Source organism: Gambusia affinis, linkage group LG11 (assembly GCF_019740435.1).
Source record: "Gambusia affinis linkage group LG11, SWU_Gaff_1.0, whole genome shotgun sequence".
In the NCBI taxonomy this organism is placed as follows: domain Eukaryota; kingdom Metazoa; phylum Chordata; class Actinopteri; order Cyprinodontiformes; family Poeciliidae; genus Gambusia; species Gambusia affinis.
In genome coordinates, this window is record NC_057878.1 from 7104183 (window position 1) to 7121770 (window position 17588).

The 17588-nt window shown below is 41.8% G+C and overlaps 1 protein-coding gene across 5 annotated transcripts in view; it reads right to left on the bottom strand.

The window, feature by feature from the left end:
• The window catches only part of sema5ba (sema domain, seven thrombospondin repeats (type 1 and type 1-like), transmembrane domain (TM) and short cytoplasmic domain, (semaphorin) 5Ba), a 229250-nt gene that overhangs the window by 177944 nt on the left and 33718 nt on the right, over positions 1-17588 (bottom strand). Inside the window, exon 2 of one of the 5 annotated variants that reach the window (XM_044132810.1) lies at positions 8766-8837. The exons of the other annotated variants lie outside the window; for them this stretch is intronic. The gene's annotated coding sequence lies outside the window, so the exon portion shown is untranslated. The remainder of the gene's footprint in view (positions 1-8765; positions 8838-17588) is intronic. 5 annotated transcript variants of the gene reach the window in all.

Below are 17588 nucleotides of genomic sequence, written 5' to 3' on the forward strand. Positions count from 1 at the left end.
CGAGCAGAGAGAGGAAAAGAGAGATGAGTGGTAAAAATAAAGAGCAGCGATAGGAAGATGCCAATGAGGAATGCACACAGGAATAAACATGTGAAAGCTGGAGCCGAGAGTCGCCCCGAGTGAGCCGCTGGCTGAGAGCCTGGTGGGCTGGATGTGACCCCTCAGAGGAGGAGAGAGAGCACACGGCCCCGTCTATAATTAGAAAAACACACTGCGCCTCTAATCCTCGCCGAGCGATTAAACGGCAAACAGCAGGTTTACAGCCAGGAAGCGCTCATGTGAGAGAGGGGAGAGTCGCGCCGAGTCAGAAGCCCAACCGCAAACAAGTGGGACTGAAGTCGTTTCGAACCCGAAGTCAGCCGGGGAGTTCCGACGGGATTTGAGAGATGCCGACACGCAAAAATGTGGATTTATGTGTGGGGAAAACACAAACATCGGGCAGCAACAAGGCACATGTGAAGCATAAATATTGTGATGAATCTTTTGGAACAATTTTCTTACAGGATATATAATTAATAATTAGTAGCGATGTGCCAATGAGACATTTGTAGCCAATTTCTGAACCTGGTTTTGGTAAAGCTTTCGGCGATGCAATTTCTCCATCAGAACTACAACAACAGAAAGGCTGGAAAAGGACATTTTGAACGTGTTAATTAGTGGTCAGATGAAATTGTACTGTGATGGGAGGGAACACCTCACAATGTGTGTGTGTAAAAATATACATCTTAAAAGAATTTTATACTATTAAAAAACAAAGAAAGAATGGTTACAGAGTTGATATTTCAAATTGCCCTTAGCATTTTAAGCGATTAGCATGGTTAGCAATAAACAGACGGCAGTCTGTGTGTGCGAAGAACTGAATCCTAAATCTATGACTTCTAGAAGAATGCCAACATTTGCAGCTCCACCATGTTCCATGACTGAGGGCTTCAACATTTCAAATAATAAAAGAGCAACTTTGCAGCAATACGTTCAGGATCCCACGGGCTGAACAAATTGATGTCTTATGGCAATCAAGTAAATTTACCAGCGTCTGCCAAAGTCTAGTTTTTATGGTGCAATCTGGGAAGAGGTAGGCCGTGGAAGACGTGGAGTTTTGTCACATCGCTTCATATTTTGAACGCTGAACGCACAGAGGAGCGACTTGTCACGAGCTCACAAGTTCAGAGGAGGAAACAATGATTGACGAGGTGGAACGTCTCGTTTCGTTTTCCAATGTCGTCGACCCGACAAATAAAGAACAGAAGCTGCTGGGACGTTAGCCCGCTTCATCGGACCAGAACCAAGCCAGAGGGAGTTCAGTGTTTTGGTCCAACGAGACAAGCCAAATGCTCCTCAAAACTATCCATCTTGCTTTCTGGCTGAAAAACTGCCCCAAGTTGAGTAGCTGGCGTTGATTTCCGTAAAAACAAATGCGCCCATAAAATTCTGACCAATCGCACAATAGTTTCACATGCAGAGAGGGGAGGGAGAGAGTGAAAGGTTTTGGGGAGAGCGGGTTGTAACAAGAAAACAACATGAGGCCGAGAGCAAAACGGTGCAATTTTCGTCACGCGACTGCGACGACGAGAACCGATTTCGGCACGTGGGCCCGACCACCCAGAGAGCTTAGGAGTTTTTGGACTTTTTTTTTCTTCTCCTCTCCAGGGGGTCTTTTATGGACTCTAGTGTCCTTTATATGTAGGTAGGCTGACAGGAAAAGGGGGGAAGACATGCGGCAAATGTCGCCGGGTCCGGGAATCAAACCCACAACGGCCACGTTGAGGACTCAAGGCCTCCAAACGTGGGTCACGCTATGCCCTACGCCACCACAGCACACCCCATGGACAGGATTTTAACCGTTCCCAGGCACATCATCAGAACAAATGTGCTCCATAAACGCCGCTCAACAGGCATCTCTCCGTTTCAGAAAAGTGTCAAACGGGGAGAAAGAGGATTTGATGAGACGTTTAGCCCATGTTCAGCAGAGCTTTAAATAAATATGCAACAGATCTTCCTTCTAACTGCTGCCATCTGCATATTTATCTCGCGTCAGTCAGGACCAGTGAATTTAAATCAGTACACAGCAAGCAGCCCTCGGCCACCCAGGCAACATTTCAACGTAGCCATCGCCGTCAATATGCAAAAAACACAAACGTGTTTCATTAGCCCATATTTACAGCATAAACCTTAGAAGTTTTTTTTTTTGGTTTTACTGTGAGGTTTCACACGTCTTCTTTTGAATTTTCTGATGGTACAATTATTTTCTATACTTGTAAATATTTGACTTTTTTTTTTTCACAATTTATCAACATTTGCCAAGTCTTAATCTACGACTAAAACCATAAGTAGAAATACCGCAACACTGATTTACACACTTTCCTTTCACAATCTGTTTTAAAACCTCCTTATTTCACCTTCAGCCTTATCGTGGGAGAGGCAGATGGTTATTCTCCTTTTTTTCACCGTTTCTGTCAAACAGTGGGAAAAGGGAGGTTCTATCTTTGCAGAAAGTGTATGTAAATATTTGGTTTCAACTGTACACGGTATGAGCTGCAGCTCAATCGACAGAGATCTCTGCAAGGAAAACAAACAACCTCCACAGCCTGAATGAAAGAGAACCCGTCAAAAAGCGTCAGATATTCAGAAGTAAGCGTATGCAAGCGTATAAACAGGAGCAGGATTTATTCGTTATCAAGGCTCCCTCCCTTTTAGTCTGGCAGCAGCGGTCCTCAGGTCTGCAGTAGCTGCAGAAGACAGCTAATCATTAGCCAGTTAGGCTCCATTATGGCCTGGGATCCAAGCCTGGTGATAAAGAACCAAAGGACTGGGGGCTCGCTGCTTAATGATCCAAAGATCAGTGCGAGATTTACAGGCTCGGGGTTTCTGCTGGACAAAAGCCTCCTCCCTTTTCTTTCATCCACTCCAGCGGCGGGGACCGACTTCATAAAAAACAGGAAACAATGTTGGGAAAGTAATGAAATCTCTCTCCTCCTATCACGGACGGGGAAATAAAATGAAGGCGACATCAATCCCTGAAGTAAAGCTCCCGGTTGATTCGATGATAAATAAAAGGCGACGTGCCAAGATCAAGTATGTCGCACGCTAGGAGTTTTTACTGGGTTTTCAGCAGCTTTCCACTTTGGTTTTCCTCTCTTCCGTTTGACATTATAGATCGCATTCCTCTTGGAAGTTTTAAAAGCTCAGTGAAAACTATATTTAAAGCTTTCATGTCAAGTGGACCGACGCTTGATGTCTCTATAGGCTGAAAGGCAACTAAAATTACTCAGGTACTTCACTTCTTTTACTAATTGAGCTAAACCATTAGCATCTGACTGGCCTGACTTTCTAACGCACTATTCCTACTGTTCCTTTTGGAACCTCCATGAAACTGCCCAGTGATCTGTGCATCACCAGAACATTTCCAATGGGTGTCCATGGGATTCACAAATAACAGACACGTTCATGATGCAGGAATTTGGAGAAATCTCAACTCCTTCACACACATAAGTGCATCTCTTCTTTATTTCCTGTACAAGGTGATCAGTGAATAAAGTTCAGATCGGGCCTAAAAGCAAACCTGTCCAGTTTTGGATTTGTGCGCATCCGTTGTCCAGTGATCTTCCTAGAGTCTACTGAACATCTGCACCTTTCTTTTTGTCGTCGAAAGGCTAAGCTGCCTTATCATCTGTCTGCTGTATGATAAGTAGGTTGACTTTATGTGGCGCATTCTTGTTTGACTCTAAATGTAAAAAAAAAAAAAAAAAAAAAGACATTTCAATCTAAATTTCTACTTCTTTATTTTTCTGGAGTATTAACCAGAAACATGAACAGTCATTTGATGGACTTGTACTTTAAGCTCCAAGTAACCTTGGCAGAAATTATTTTGTACATTATGCTACAGACAGTTTGATCATTGAACGTTTCAATGCAAAATTTGATAAACACATTAGGTTCACAACACTCCCCCTCTCTCTTTCAGGCAGTTGCCTACACAAACTGGTCTATTAACATTTGTCAGAGCTCAAGGCAGCTCTCTCTTTATTTTATGGGACCTGTAAGCGAGAGAACAGTCCCTCACAGAAGTGGCACGGCTAGTCAGATACTCGCTAGCCGTGCCACTGAACCAAGCAGTTATTAAAAGCCAGACGACAGGACAGACGGGTGTGGGTGGGTCCCCGCTCCGCCGAACTCCCACTGCGCCGGGCGGTCAATCTCGCTGATGACTGATTCTGCTCCGTGCAAATTCAAGGCCCTGTTACACAGGGTTTCCTCGTCTGCTTTGCATATAGATGGTCGAGTAGTGAGGCTGACGTGCTTCAGTGGTTTGGAAACTTTTTTTTTTTTGCAGAATTTGCACAGAAGTACGCTTTCGTCAAGGCTTCCATCTGATAGTTGTTTTTTTTTTTTATGAAATTTGTCTTCCATCACTCTTTCATCACAGACTAATTGGACCAACAGGAAATAGTTTCAGTCTCAAAAAGAAGAAACAGACAGAAACTAAAGGTAGTAACACTGAGATACGATCAGCAACAGACTGACTTCTGGAGCAGAGAGCCTGACTAACTGACCAACTAAAATTAATTTGTGACACCATATGAAGAGCAGAACGGCAAAAAGAGCAAATATTCTGGGAAATGGTTGAAAATTTCATCCAATGTGTTGATGTTTTTATGTCTATGCTTTGGCTAATATAACCAACATATTCTATTTGCTTTAAAAGAACACCAAATAAGAGTATCTTAGTTTTTTCTTTCTGTCCTAAAGCTTGTGGAAATGTGTCAAACCGCGGCACACCAGGTGTAATTCATGGGCTTTACCTTCAATCCAAAAAGTTGGGAGTAGATAAACATTAACAAAGGTGGAGGACCTCTACATAGAGCCAAAGAGAGCTTAGATGTTCCCTGAATCTCTATGGATACTTTAATACAAACTCTTCTAAGGAGATGTTGTCAGACTCGTCAGGATTCTCCATGTTGGCTACGGTCAAAAACAACTTATAAGACCGGTTCTTAATTTTTGCTAGATCAAAACCAAACAAAATGAGACTATTCTCTCTTCCCACCTCAGACACATGAATGCATTTTGTAGGTATTAGAAAGCCAGAGTAGAGAATCCAAGCCATTTCTGTTCACTTTCACTTGCATTTCACCTAAAGTAGAATCCACAAATAGAATTCAAAAATCTACATTAACTCGTCTTTCGTTTTAAAATAGTGAACTTCTACAAAAACCCTGTCAGTTAGGGATTCTACAAGTCCTCATAAAAAAGGGAAAACAACAAACTTTTTATTCAAATAGGTTTTGTAAAGTCCACAGAGGTGCAAACAAGGAAGGGGGGGAAAAAAAGAGGAAACGACTTGCTTCAATGACTTATTCAGGAGTTCATTACTCACACCTTAAAGCAAGACGAGAGGTGTTGAATCTGAAGGAAAACGGGTTTTGTAGCGATACACAAATGTGGTTCTTGCAGTTTTACTCCCATGCAAAGTAAGGGACAAATGTTACAGCACATAATATGAGCAAAATATATTGGTCATATTAGCATAACACCTGATATTAGAAAAGTAAAAGCTTGGTTCAGAGTTACAGAACACAACCCAGCATTTGGAAAAAAGTGCTAAATTATTATCTTTTTTTTTTTTTTTTTTTACAAACGGAAATAAGAACTGACAGGCTAATCCGAGGGTCTGTGGAAAGACCTGAAATGTCTTGATGTTTGGAGACCCTTTGTGTCCAGTCTGACTGAGCTTGAGTTGTTTTGTAAAGGAGAATAAGAAAAGAAATCACATATGCCAAGTTGATCAATGTAATTGAAGTGAAAGGACTGACTCAGTGGCGCTGATCACAATGTTTATCAAATGTCATTTGCAAAAAAAAAAGACATAAGACAACTAAAAGCTTTCGATATTACAGTATTTTGTGCTGTTCTATCAATCAAATACAACCTCACTAAAATACAGCGCTTTCTGTTTTTAACTTGATAAAATGTCCAAAGCACATGAATACTTTTTCTCGGTGTTCGGCGAAACCAAAAAAAAAAAACAAAAAAAACCACGATCCCTGAAATATCCGCGAGCGTCTAGGTGGGATCTGTGATTTTTTTTTGGGCCGATTAAACTCAACATGAAGCCAAGTCCTGCCGCATAAATTCAGCCTTAACAACTTCTGCTCATATCACCATCACTGCAGTCACCGTCTTGTCGCCCCTGCCCCAGTGTAATGTCAATGAGTCTTGTGTGAGCGAGGCCAAGGTTCTGCCAGTGGCCCCCGCCCCCTGTTGGTGAGCTGAATGAGCCGTGGCTCGGCCACGTTCTAAGGCGCCCTAATGTGCTGTGGCTGGGCCACAAAGGCAGCATGACAATTTGCCAGGCATAATGACGCTTCCTTAATTTGGCCAAAGAGGCCAAAACCAGAATGCTCCAAAGAGAATCCCATTCCAGGGATGAGGACCCTTCCTCTCCATCCATTTTTTAAAAACATTTTTCTGATCTGTCTCTCCATCTACCAACTCACTCTCTCTCTCTCTCTCTCTCTCATTGGCCTGGAAAAGGCGTGTTTTCTTCCGGCTTGCTGTCATCCCAAGCTAAACATCGACAACAGTGTAGGCGAATGAGAACGAGGTGCCAACATTGTCGGGAGCTCCTGATCTCCTCCCAGAGGAGCGGAGGGAGCTAACACAAACAGAGTGGAGCTCTTTTTTCTTCTCCCTTTTCTTTCAGCGCGGCCAGAGAGCGAGAGGGAGGATGAAACGCTCTGCTCCACTGACACATATAAGATGAAGACATTTTAGACCACAAATTGAGTTGAGTGGAAGGAGGACAGCGCTGAGCAGGGAGGGGAAAACAAGGGAACGTTCGCAAATACCAGCGTTGGCAAATATGAAAAATAAGAATGTTTGTGTGGCTCAAACGCATCTGTGAAGGCAAGCGGACAGACCGGAGACGAAAAGCAGGAAGTGGACAATAGCGCTGGGCATTCTGGGTAAACACAACCAAAACAAAAGTAAGAGTCTAATGCCAGCGCAAGTAAAGGCTCGCGGTGTTTCGCCAAAGAGAAATGTTTTAAAAAAAAGAAGAAGGAAGTTGCGCTCAGCGTCTTCCTCAGAGGTTTTCGTGTTGTTTACTTCAGTGCTTCATGGTGCAGCGCCACCACAGGCGAGGGGACGAAAAGCTTTTTCAAAGGATTTGATTCATCTGACAGTGCAGCGTGAAAGTGATCCGCACAAACAAACGTTGCAACCTCAATACCCAGCCCAACCGAGTCAACCGGACTCTCAGGCTGAAAACCCAAACACTCAAGCATTGTGACACCTGGACGCAATTTTATCCAAGTCTCTTTGCTTATAAAACTGAATATAGGAGACGAACTTTAACTGAACCAAGCAGTTATTCAAGGTTTTCTTCATGTGGCACTCAGTGTCTAGATATTTGCCCTTTTCAGAACAAGAAAGAGTAGAAGACGCTGAAGAGTTATAATTATTATGACATAATTAAAATGAAATATGCTATGTGCCATATAATTTACTGCTCATCATGCTATTTTTATATTTAAAAAAAGAATAATTCCTCTAGAGTTACGTGGACACTAATAATCATCTACAGTTTTTTTACGCAAAGGAAGGAAAACAATCTAATTATTGTTTGGTAAAACGTATTGGTAACTGTCCCTAAGAAAAGATCCCCCTGCTGTCTACTACATTTCACCTGTTGACTACTCATAGTTACACCGACAAACCCCACTTTGTAAAAAAATATTAAAGCAGCTGTTCAAATTTGATAAATTTGCGATAATTTGTCGTCACTTTTTACATATTGATCTCTTTCTGGACCGAAAACTGTTGCGTGATTACGGCCAGGATCAAATCCATCGATGAGGTTTTCTTCGCTTTATTTACAGCTATCCGAAGATGATGTTGCTTTGTAAGAAATTCGACAGCTAAAAGTGAAAAATAACCCAGTTTTCCAGAGAGTGTAGGGTAGAGGAAGATCCACTGGTGCCCTAACATTGACCATCCCCCTCATGAAACTCAGCTGCATTCTTTTCTTATTTGCAAAAAAAAATTAATAAATGACCCTGTTACTACTCTGAAACTTTGATCCTCTGGTGTTGAGACTCTTTTGTTTTATTGTTTATTTATTTTTGTTTTTTGTGCAGCTAACACCAAGCAAACCAGCATTCACATGTACAAATGTTGGCTCCAGTCTGTTCTGCTGGAGGTGATTTCGCAAGGTGAGTGCGCACCCGTGTCTCATGAATAATGATTTCACCGTCAAACGGGCTCAAGGCTGTCTGCAACTGGAATGATTCACTGATTAACTCTCAAACAGACACAACACGAGGACGCGCAAGCAACAAAAACCCACACCGAGAATAAAGAAGGTAGCTGAGGGATAGAGAGATTGAGCGATCGACTTATAATTCAGCAGCCTGCATGAAGCCCGTCTACCCATACGCTCAGCTTCCATCCATACAGTATCGTATTCTCCACGCTGCTTTTCAAATGACCCCATTCATTAAAAAAAAGGGGGAGTTTCACCTACGACTACAAAGACCTCAGAGATTGGTGCGATTTGCATGAGAGAGAAGGAACAACAGAATCATTTCCAACCCAAGACCAGGGAGAAGTTTGGTGTTGACCGGCAAAACTTCTCGTGGGGGAACGGCGAGAAAAGAAGGAAAGAGTCAGCTGAATAGTAAGAGGAAACAGAAAGCAGAAAGAGCAAGGAAAGCATTAAAAAAGTAACGGGGGGGTTCTGAGTGCAAACAAGTAGAGCGTACTCTCACCGGCTAAGCATCACTGGGGTGTGGGGACTGGGGGGGGGCTGAGCGGGTCCGTCTGTCCTTTTCAGATTGATCCTGGAAGAAGGGAGAGAAAGAAGAGGGGTGAGGGGTGGCGGGTGGTGGTGGTGGTGGTGGGGGGGGGAGTCTTCAATGCGCTGTTCGCCTCCTTCTTATGAGCGGCGAGCAAAGCCACAAAGAAGCTGGTGCTCTCGTAAACACACCGCCAACGTTTCAATGGGGCAGGGAAGGCGGAGCAGGAACGGTCTTTAAACTCAGCAGCCTCCTCCGGGTTGAGGGGGAGCAGCGAGTAGCCTTTACATCGAGCCTCGAGGCCCGAAAGGATAATAACAAACCAGAAAGTTCAAAACCATTTATTAAAGCCTGTAAAACGTAGGAGGCCTTGTGTTGCACTAACTGTAGGGGAACAATATAGATGTAAATGAGGTGAGCAGATGCCCCACTGTGTGTGTGTATTTTGTTTTGTTTTGGGTTTTTTTTTTTTTTTTTTTTTTCCTGCAAACACAGATGCAAATATGGTGGAGTGCATATTAGCATTGGTTCCAAGCTTTTTGATCTCAATGCCACAGAGCAAATTGGAACAAATAGCCCTCGCTCGGTTTCTACGGCAACCTGAAGGAGCCGCTCAGAAATGCGATCCCTCTTGTGCCATCGGCTGCCGCTGCGATATGGCCGCCGTTTCCCTAACCGCCATCAGGAACAGTAAACAGGAACAAAAGGACGGATCGATTGTTGTCGACGGTCACCCCCACCCCACCGCTCCGCCCTCTTGTGTCGGCTGCCGAGATGAGAGACTGTGGTGCAGCTGGGGCTTAAAGGAAAGGTACTAGAGGAGTAATGAAAACCTCGCCCAAAATCTTATCATTCAGAAACTGTAGTTCACCTATGAAGACCTTAAAGGGCTTCCAACACCAGACCCTTAACAGCCACCATAAAACGGGGGATTCTCCTGAAAAACCTTTGGCTGAACAGACATCAATCCTCTTAAAACATTTTATTCCCCACACTTTAAATAAACTGGAACTACTTCATTAAAACCAACTCGAGGCTTAAGAATTCAAGTTCGTGTTATCGATCGCCGCCTTCCTGCTTGTTTTTATGAATATAAAATCCTGTCAGACTTTAGAGGAAAGAGTCGCTCTGAAAGGGGAGATGAACAACGCTCTGAAACCTTTTCACAGTTTTATCGCATCCAAGCTAAAATTTTGCAGTTTATTCAATCACAAAGTGATAGCATAGAATAAGAACTTTATTGTGATGGTCAAAAAGTGGCAAAAAATGAAAAAAAAAAAAAAAGTTTGAGTTCGTACATCCACACATATTCCTGTTGGGTACAGACATTGTTTTTGACTGCAATAAGTCTGGTTGTTTGTTACCTCGGTTTGGTTTCCAAAGTGAAATCTGAAATCTATTGTTTGCACATGTATTATGCAATATTATACCAGGCTGAGCCTTTTTAGCCATTTTTATTTTGTGAAAAGCTAAAGCTCATTCTTAAAGGAGAGGATCTAATGATATAAAATATCCTGTTTTGCCACAGATGCTCATTTATTTTTACGTCTAAGCTTAGACTACACCTTTATTTATTGATTAATATGCTGCATGCGATTGCTTGCTATTTATTTATTTGTCTATATCTAGTCATTTTGAACTATTCACTCTTAGGTATATATATATATTTTACAAACCTTGTATTTATCACCTAAGATGGAGTTGTTTTCAACAATCGAGCAATTCCCCCTTGGGGATCAATAAAGTATATTCTGTTCTATAGCAGATTACTTCTTGGTCTGCTCTAAGCTGTTGTATGTCTGGTCTTATTTCCCTGCTGGAAGGTGAATCTCGGCCCTCAGTCTCATGCTGTGTTATTCCGCCTCTGACAGGTTTTCGCCGAGGATCCTCTTGTTTTCAATCAATCAGTCAAGTTTATTTGTACAGCACATTTCAGCAACAAGGCCGTTCAAAATGCTTTACATCCCGAAAGAAAGCAAACAACATCATACTGCCACCGATTGTGAAACCACTAACAAACATTGAACTTTGTCAAGCGCCATCATCAAAATCGGCAGCAAACATCAAAGTATGTCGATCAACGTTCCAGGGATGACGACGCTCCCACCACAACATAATGCTGACATTCATCACGGTGGTGTTTTGTTCAGGGCAATACACATACACCTCTAAGACCTTCATAGAGTAGCTATATTTATGCAGAGAAATAAAATAATAAATCACATGCAAGTGGACTCCACTGCCTAAGTAAGAAACTTCTGCAGACAGCTGGTCCCACTGGTTTTTTTATTTAAGGGTAGCAAATGAAAAAAACGTGTCAATTTCCTCCCACTTTCACAATTATCCACTATTTAGTTTTGGTCTGTGTCCCTCGAGAACCTCCGACCAAACAAACACATTAAGTTTATGTACCAACATGAGAAAATGTTGGAAAAACGTGAAGGAAACTATGACTACCTTTGTATTTTTCATGTGTTTGGCTGGGGGACGCTCAGGAGCAGCTGAGCAGTAATGGAGATTGTTCTCAATTAAACGTCCAGCTCACAGTTTTCCAGCTCGATGCCGAAGCACTTAACAGTCCACGGTTTACAAGTGAAGTAAAGCGGATTTTCTCCGGAGTTAAGCTGAGAGTTTAGGGGTGACGTAGACAAAAAAAAAAAAAAAAAAAAAAAAAAAAACTCAAGAAAAACAAAAACAGAAAAACATCCCGCCTGTCATCGTCAGTGTCACTGTGACATCAGGGTTTATCCTCTGCAACAAGCATAATCTGACACACACACACCAGTTTTCTTTACTGGCATGTGTTAAGATTCTTCAACCTTGTTTCTATTCAAAGCAGGTTTTTTTCTTTCCCCCCCTCCACAACCGACAGGGTTGTGACAGTATTAGCTTTACACTGATAGGTAACAACAAGGCAGATGCTACAACCCGAAACGACAGGTCGTCATTTCTCCATCTGTGACCGGGACGTGAATGAAGAGAGCTGATTCCTTTAGAGGAGGGCAGGAGAAACACCAGAGGAGGCAAAAAATAAGAGCAACAAAGCTGTGAAATGCGAAGCTGCGCTGGCTACTCTTGGGTCTTAGTAACAACTTATGTGGACAACTGTATCAATCACCCTAAAACAATACAGAAGAATGCAACTTATCGCGTGAATTTCAGAGTGGGGAAATGTATGTAAAATCTGTAGCATTATTTTCCAATTAATAAAAGTAATAGATAATCGATTGGTTACTGAGTAGTGGGAACCAATCACCTTTTATCCAGCGGCCATTGGGGAGTTTTGAAGGTGCTTGAGGTGTTTTTTTGGTCATATCGAAATTGATTTATTTCGCAAATTGCAAAGGAAACACTCTTTTCTTTTTTTTGGTATCATACAAGTCACATGATCAACGACCGGATGTTCCCGGTGTTGTTAGTGGCGCCAACCACAAAGAAGATGACAGGAAGTAGTTGGAGGATGATGGCACCACATGTTTTTTAATGACTAATGGGTTGAACAATCTTATTCATGTATCATTTAAAGTGTGTTTCTTATTTAATGGGAACACAGCAATCAAGCTTATGCTTTTCTTTCACATTTATATAATATGTAGGGTTTCCCTCAGTGCAGTGTTTCCCAATTCCAGTCCTCGGGGGCCCCCTGCTCTGCATGTTTTAGATGTGCTTCTATACCAGAACAGCTGATTCAAATGATTTCATGACATCTTCTGCAGCCACCAAGTACTGCAGGAGCCTGTTAATCACCCAAAGATTCAATCCAGGTGTGTAGCAGAAGGGAAACACCTAAAACATGCAGGCAGGGGGGTCCCGAGGACTGGAATTGGGAAACACTGCCTTAGTGTATAATAAGGCTGGCGGGCCACCAGGCTTTACTTGAGCCCCCACCAGGCTAAGCATTGCTTATTTATTTAAGTCTTTTTAAAATGTTTGCATTTTTTAAGATTTTCTTGTTGGTGTTCAGGTATTAATCTTCAATCTTTCTTTAACACATAATTATCAAGTGACATACTCAAATTTCCTGCTAACCTTAAAGATTTTTTTTTAACTCAAAACCACAACGGGCCGCTGGATGAATGACCTAGCACTCAACAACCGGACTTAGCAAGTTTTTTGGGGGAAACCTTGATACAGACAAAGAATATTTATAATAGAAATGCAGCCAGTTCTCTGATTCATCAAAGATCTCTGACATCCTGAGTGTCTTTGCATATAATTGCACAACTGTGTTGAATGTAGCTTTTGGTTCTAAAGCGTTTTGTTTTGGGACGGGGTTTTGACCTATGTTTGGTTTTCAGTGGACGCTTTCAAGATCAAGTTGTGCAACTCAGACCCTTAAAATTCCTCTCCAGATTCCGGGAAGAGAAGCAGCGCAGACTCTAATGAAGACCAAGGAGGAAGTAGGTGAAGAGGCGAGCTACAAAACAACAGGAGTTCAGCTCGCGGTGCTCACATAAAACACACGCGCAGACTCGGAGGAACACACACACGTTCACACGATGCACTCCAGCAGCCTCTCTTCGTGGGCTGGAGAGGAAACATGTCTAATTAGCAGGAAATTATACAGCTCACAGCTTTCCAGCATGAGGCTGCAGCAGAGAACTGGCACTAAACAAACTTTTTTTTTTTTAATCATAAGGTCAAACACATACTACAAAAAGGAGACACAAAGGGAAGATAAAGTAGCTCGTAGAAGTCACATTAATTAGAAAGCCCTGTCCAGAAATCTGTTTGGGGCAGAATTTCTCAATCCTGTCTGTTTCTATATGAATTGCGACAGTGAGGTGGGTTAGGTCTAAATTAATCACTACCCGGAAAGCAGAGGCAGTCGGACATTTATCAATATTTGTAGGGAAGAGGAAAACGCTTTATGTTGGAAGAGATTCACAGATTTCTGTGGGAGGATGACGGATGATCTACAGGAAACAAGAGGGCATCTCTGAAGGTAACCAAATACCAAAAGTTTGGACACAACTCGTAACTGAATTCAATTACGAGGTGTGTCCAAACTTTTGGTCTGTACTGTGCATTGGCTATAATGACCAGAAATGACTGGTTTTATATTCGACCTTCCTTGACTGGTCACTAAACCTTTCAAAACTAAAACCGTTTGGGATCACTCAATTGCAGTAGTAATGACATAAAGTCAGAGGTGGGTAATGTACTAGCGTAAGAGTGGAAGTATTTCAACATATTTACACTCAAAGTAAAAAGCAGCCATCCAAGAAATTACTCAAGCACGACTAAAAAAGTATTTGGCAAAAAGTCTACTGAAGTACTGAGCAACCAATCAAATTATCAATCATTTAATATTTAAAAACTGCATAATCAGACAAACCAAATGTAAAGTTATCTGAACATCTTGGTATTTTAAGGACTAAAATGACAAAAGTAACAAAAAATAACAAAATTAGGTAAAAACATTTTTTCCAAATCAGTCAATTTCAATAAAAAACGTATAAAACTTTAACATAAAGATTGGGTGTGTGTTTTTGTCTGGTGAATTTTTTTGGTTTAAACGTGTTTGTCTTTCATTCAGTGGGTGCAGAATCTTAATCGAGTAAGAATAGTGATACTTCACAATAAAATTACTCAAGTAAAGTACGTTTAAAAAAAAGTTACTCAAGTAAATGTAACTATCCAACTGGATAGTAACTAGTAGTGCACAGATGTACATGTTGACTCTTTTTTTTCAGGCACTTTAAAACAGGAAAGACACTTTGACCGCCGTTGTGTTAGCATAAACTAAGAAACTTGCTGTTTTTTATGTAGTTTGAAGAATCCAGTTCTCTCTATGAACATTTCCTGGTCAGGGACAAGCTAATAAAAATCTTACAAGTCTGGGTCGGCCCTCCAATCACGACAAATCTCACACAGTTTGTTGTTTACAGCTAGCGGTGCTAATCATGCCAGCTGCAGTGACATGCTAATCATGCTAAACACCAACATAAGATGCTAAAAAAAGCTTAAAATGTGAACCTCGTCATCGAGCAGGGTCCTACCTTTTCCAGCCACTTAGATTTGCTACAGCTTTCAAAAAGCTCATGTAAAGCTGCGAATCACAAGCGAAAAACAATGACCACCGCTAAAATAAAGCTCCCCAAAAACTCTAAACTCCTTAAAACGATGAAACTGAACCTCCGGGGCTTAACGCTTGAGGATGAATACAGCGTAGACCGTAAAGGAGAAAAACGTAACGGGGAGCACAACGCCAAGGAGCTGTCACTGGGATGAAAGGGAGGATTCTGGATAAATGCGGACAGAAAACATGTCAATTACAGAAGTGAGGCTCCACATGTGAATTTACCGCACTATTCTCCTGAATGCTCCCAAAGCGCAGACAGAGGATGCTCTATTATTTCATAAAAACACTAACAAGTCTCAAAAAGACTGGATTTGTTGTGACAGGTATAATTATGGGATATCAATAATTATTCAATAGGTTACAGAACCAATTTCAGCAGTCATGACTTGAAGTGGTGGGTTCTTTTTGGTTGATGTTTTTATTTTTATTTTTTACAACTATCAGTTTCTCACACCGTTTTGACACATTTCCCAACATTATCACTTCACAGAGGTTTGGAGACATTTCAGCAGCTTTTTTTTTTTTTTCTTTAATTTATTTACGCATTTCACATTTGGCCGTATCTTCGGATGCAGAACATTTTGGTATGCGGAGAAATTCAAAGGTAGACTCAATGACTTGAAGGTACACTGGTCTGGTCAAGCTGCGGTCAAACAAGCCCAAATTATTATCCCTCACACATTCCCTCCAAAAGCCTTCCTCCACGTTCATTCAAGGTGTTGATGCACCAAGCACTGTGCGTTATATTTCTTCTGTGCGAATTTCACATTCTGGAAAGCTCAGAAACCTGGCAGCTGTCTTTTAATGTTGAGGACAATTTGGATTTTATGTTGTTTGGAAATGAACTCGCAACCTCCTGGCCAGATTGACAGCGGCGGCGGTTGCTTCTGTAAGCGCTTTGCTTTCCTTCCTTTTTTTTTTTTTTTTGGCATTTTGATAACATGTACTTCTATGCTCCAGAGCAGCTTAAAAAGAAAGTAAAAATATTTTTATAGAGGCACTCACACTTACTGATGATCAATTTAAACAACAGCAGAACCAATTCTGCTACTTTTCGTCTGAATTCATACGAAAGCGGCAGGAGTGTACTTAGTTTGACTGTAACTGAGCATCCCGTAAGTCTTTTCTGTGACGTGAATCAACTTTTCCATAAACATGAAAGCTGGTGGCTTATTGCAACAGGTAGCAGTAACAGCAGGAGCTTGTTTCCTGTTGTAGTCTGCTAGGTTTTGCTTTACGTGAACCCTAATGATGTCGACAGACATTTAAGCTCTGTGATTAAATTTTTTATTTGTGTTCCTTCTTTTTTGTTGGGAAAAAAAATTACCAACCTCATGTTGTGGTTTTACAAGAGAGAAACTATTTGTAAATAGTTTCTCTATTTACAAATATAGAAAATATTGAAAAAAAAAACTTCAGAATTTTAGCACACTAACGTTATAATGAATCAAACCCAGGGAGATGGAGACGGTTACACTGGTTCAATAATTTAACGCACCCAAAAAGACCTGTGGCGATGATCTCATGGAAGCACACATATCCACTTTTTGAAAAGGTCGACTCCTACACGCAGGACGGTTTAATTTGCAAAACCCGAAACCATGACATCGCGTTGACAGGTGGAGTCATCCGTTACCTTTCTTCTCTCCCGGCAGCCCGGCTGGGTTTCCATCCCCGGTCTCATATGTCCCCTGACTCTTCATCGCGGCACTTGACACCTGTTTATATACGTCCTGACCTCCGACCCCCTCGCTCCCGGTTCTTCTGAGGGATGGTTCTTGGGTGGCGGAGGCGGAGTCACCTGCACTACCGAGGGAGAGGTGACAATTCGCTAAGAGGCCTTGGTCCTGAGAGGAGAATGAAAGCATCTGTAACGACACGCCGAGCGGCCCGCAATTCTGTTTTAATGAAAACAGAATACCAGATCTTGAGTTATGCTTATGCGCTTCCATCTGATTGCTCAATGGGCTTAAGTGGGGCTCTGTATTAATTAAGTGGCACCTCCATTAAAGAAGCCCCGGGCTGATAATACATCAATGTAAGCCATAACACTACAAACTGCACGGCTAACCAAATGGCTTAAAGAGATGATGGAGAGCTCACCATGCCTTCAAAATACATCTTATGTATGACATCAGCTTCAACACGCTGGATGTAATCAGGACAGAGTGCAGCGGAGAAACCATTCGTCACTTCACTGGATCTGCTTCACGCAGATCAGGTTCTTTTTTTAAAAGACAGGTTTTGTGACAGTATACCCAGTAGCTGCGTTTCCATTGACCACGTAATCGTGCAGTTTATAGAAATAAATGTGCTTGATGGAAACTCGCCTATTTCAATAAAACGAGTTTTTTGCGCTAGCATATTTCGCGAAACATGCTATTTCAAATCACTTTGTCCGCATCACAAGAGTCCCGTGTGATGCAGGGCTGCGGGAGTCGTGTAGCCCGGAAGTTACGACTGGCGGTAAACATCTAAAGTGGAGTCTGACGGAGAAGATGACAGGAAGTGGTTGGAGGACGATGTTTGTTTAAGGACTTTTTGCATGAATAAACTTATTGGTGTGTGATTTCAATTACGTTTTCTTATCTAACGGAAACACTGCAATTGTGAAACTGCGTTTTGTTTTTACATTTGCCGAATATCAACAGTTTCATGGATATTTGTAATGGAAACTGGTAATAGTTGCCTTACCAGCAGTGGGAATCAGA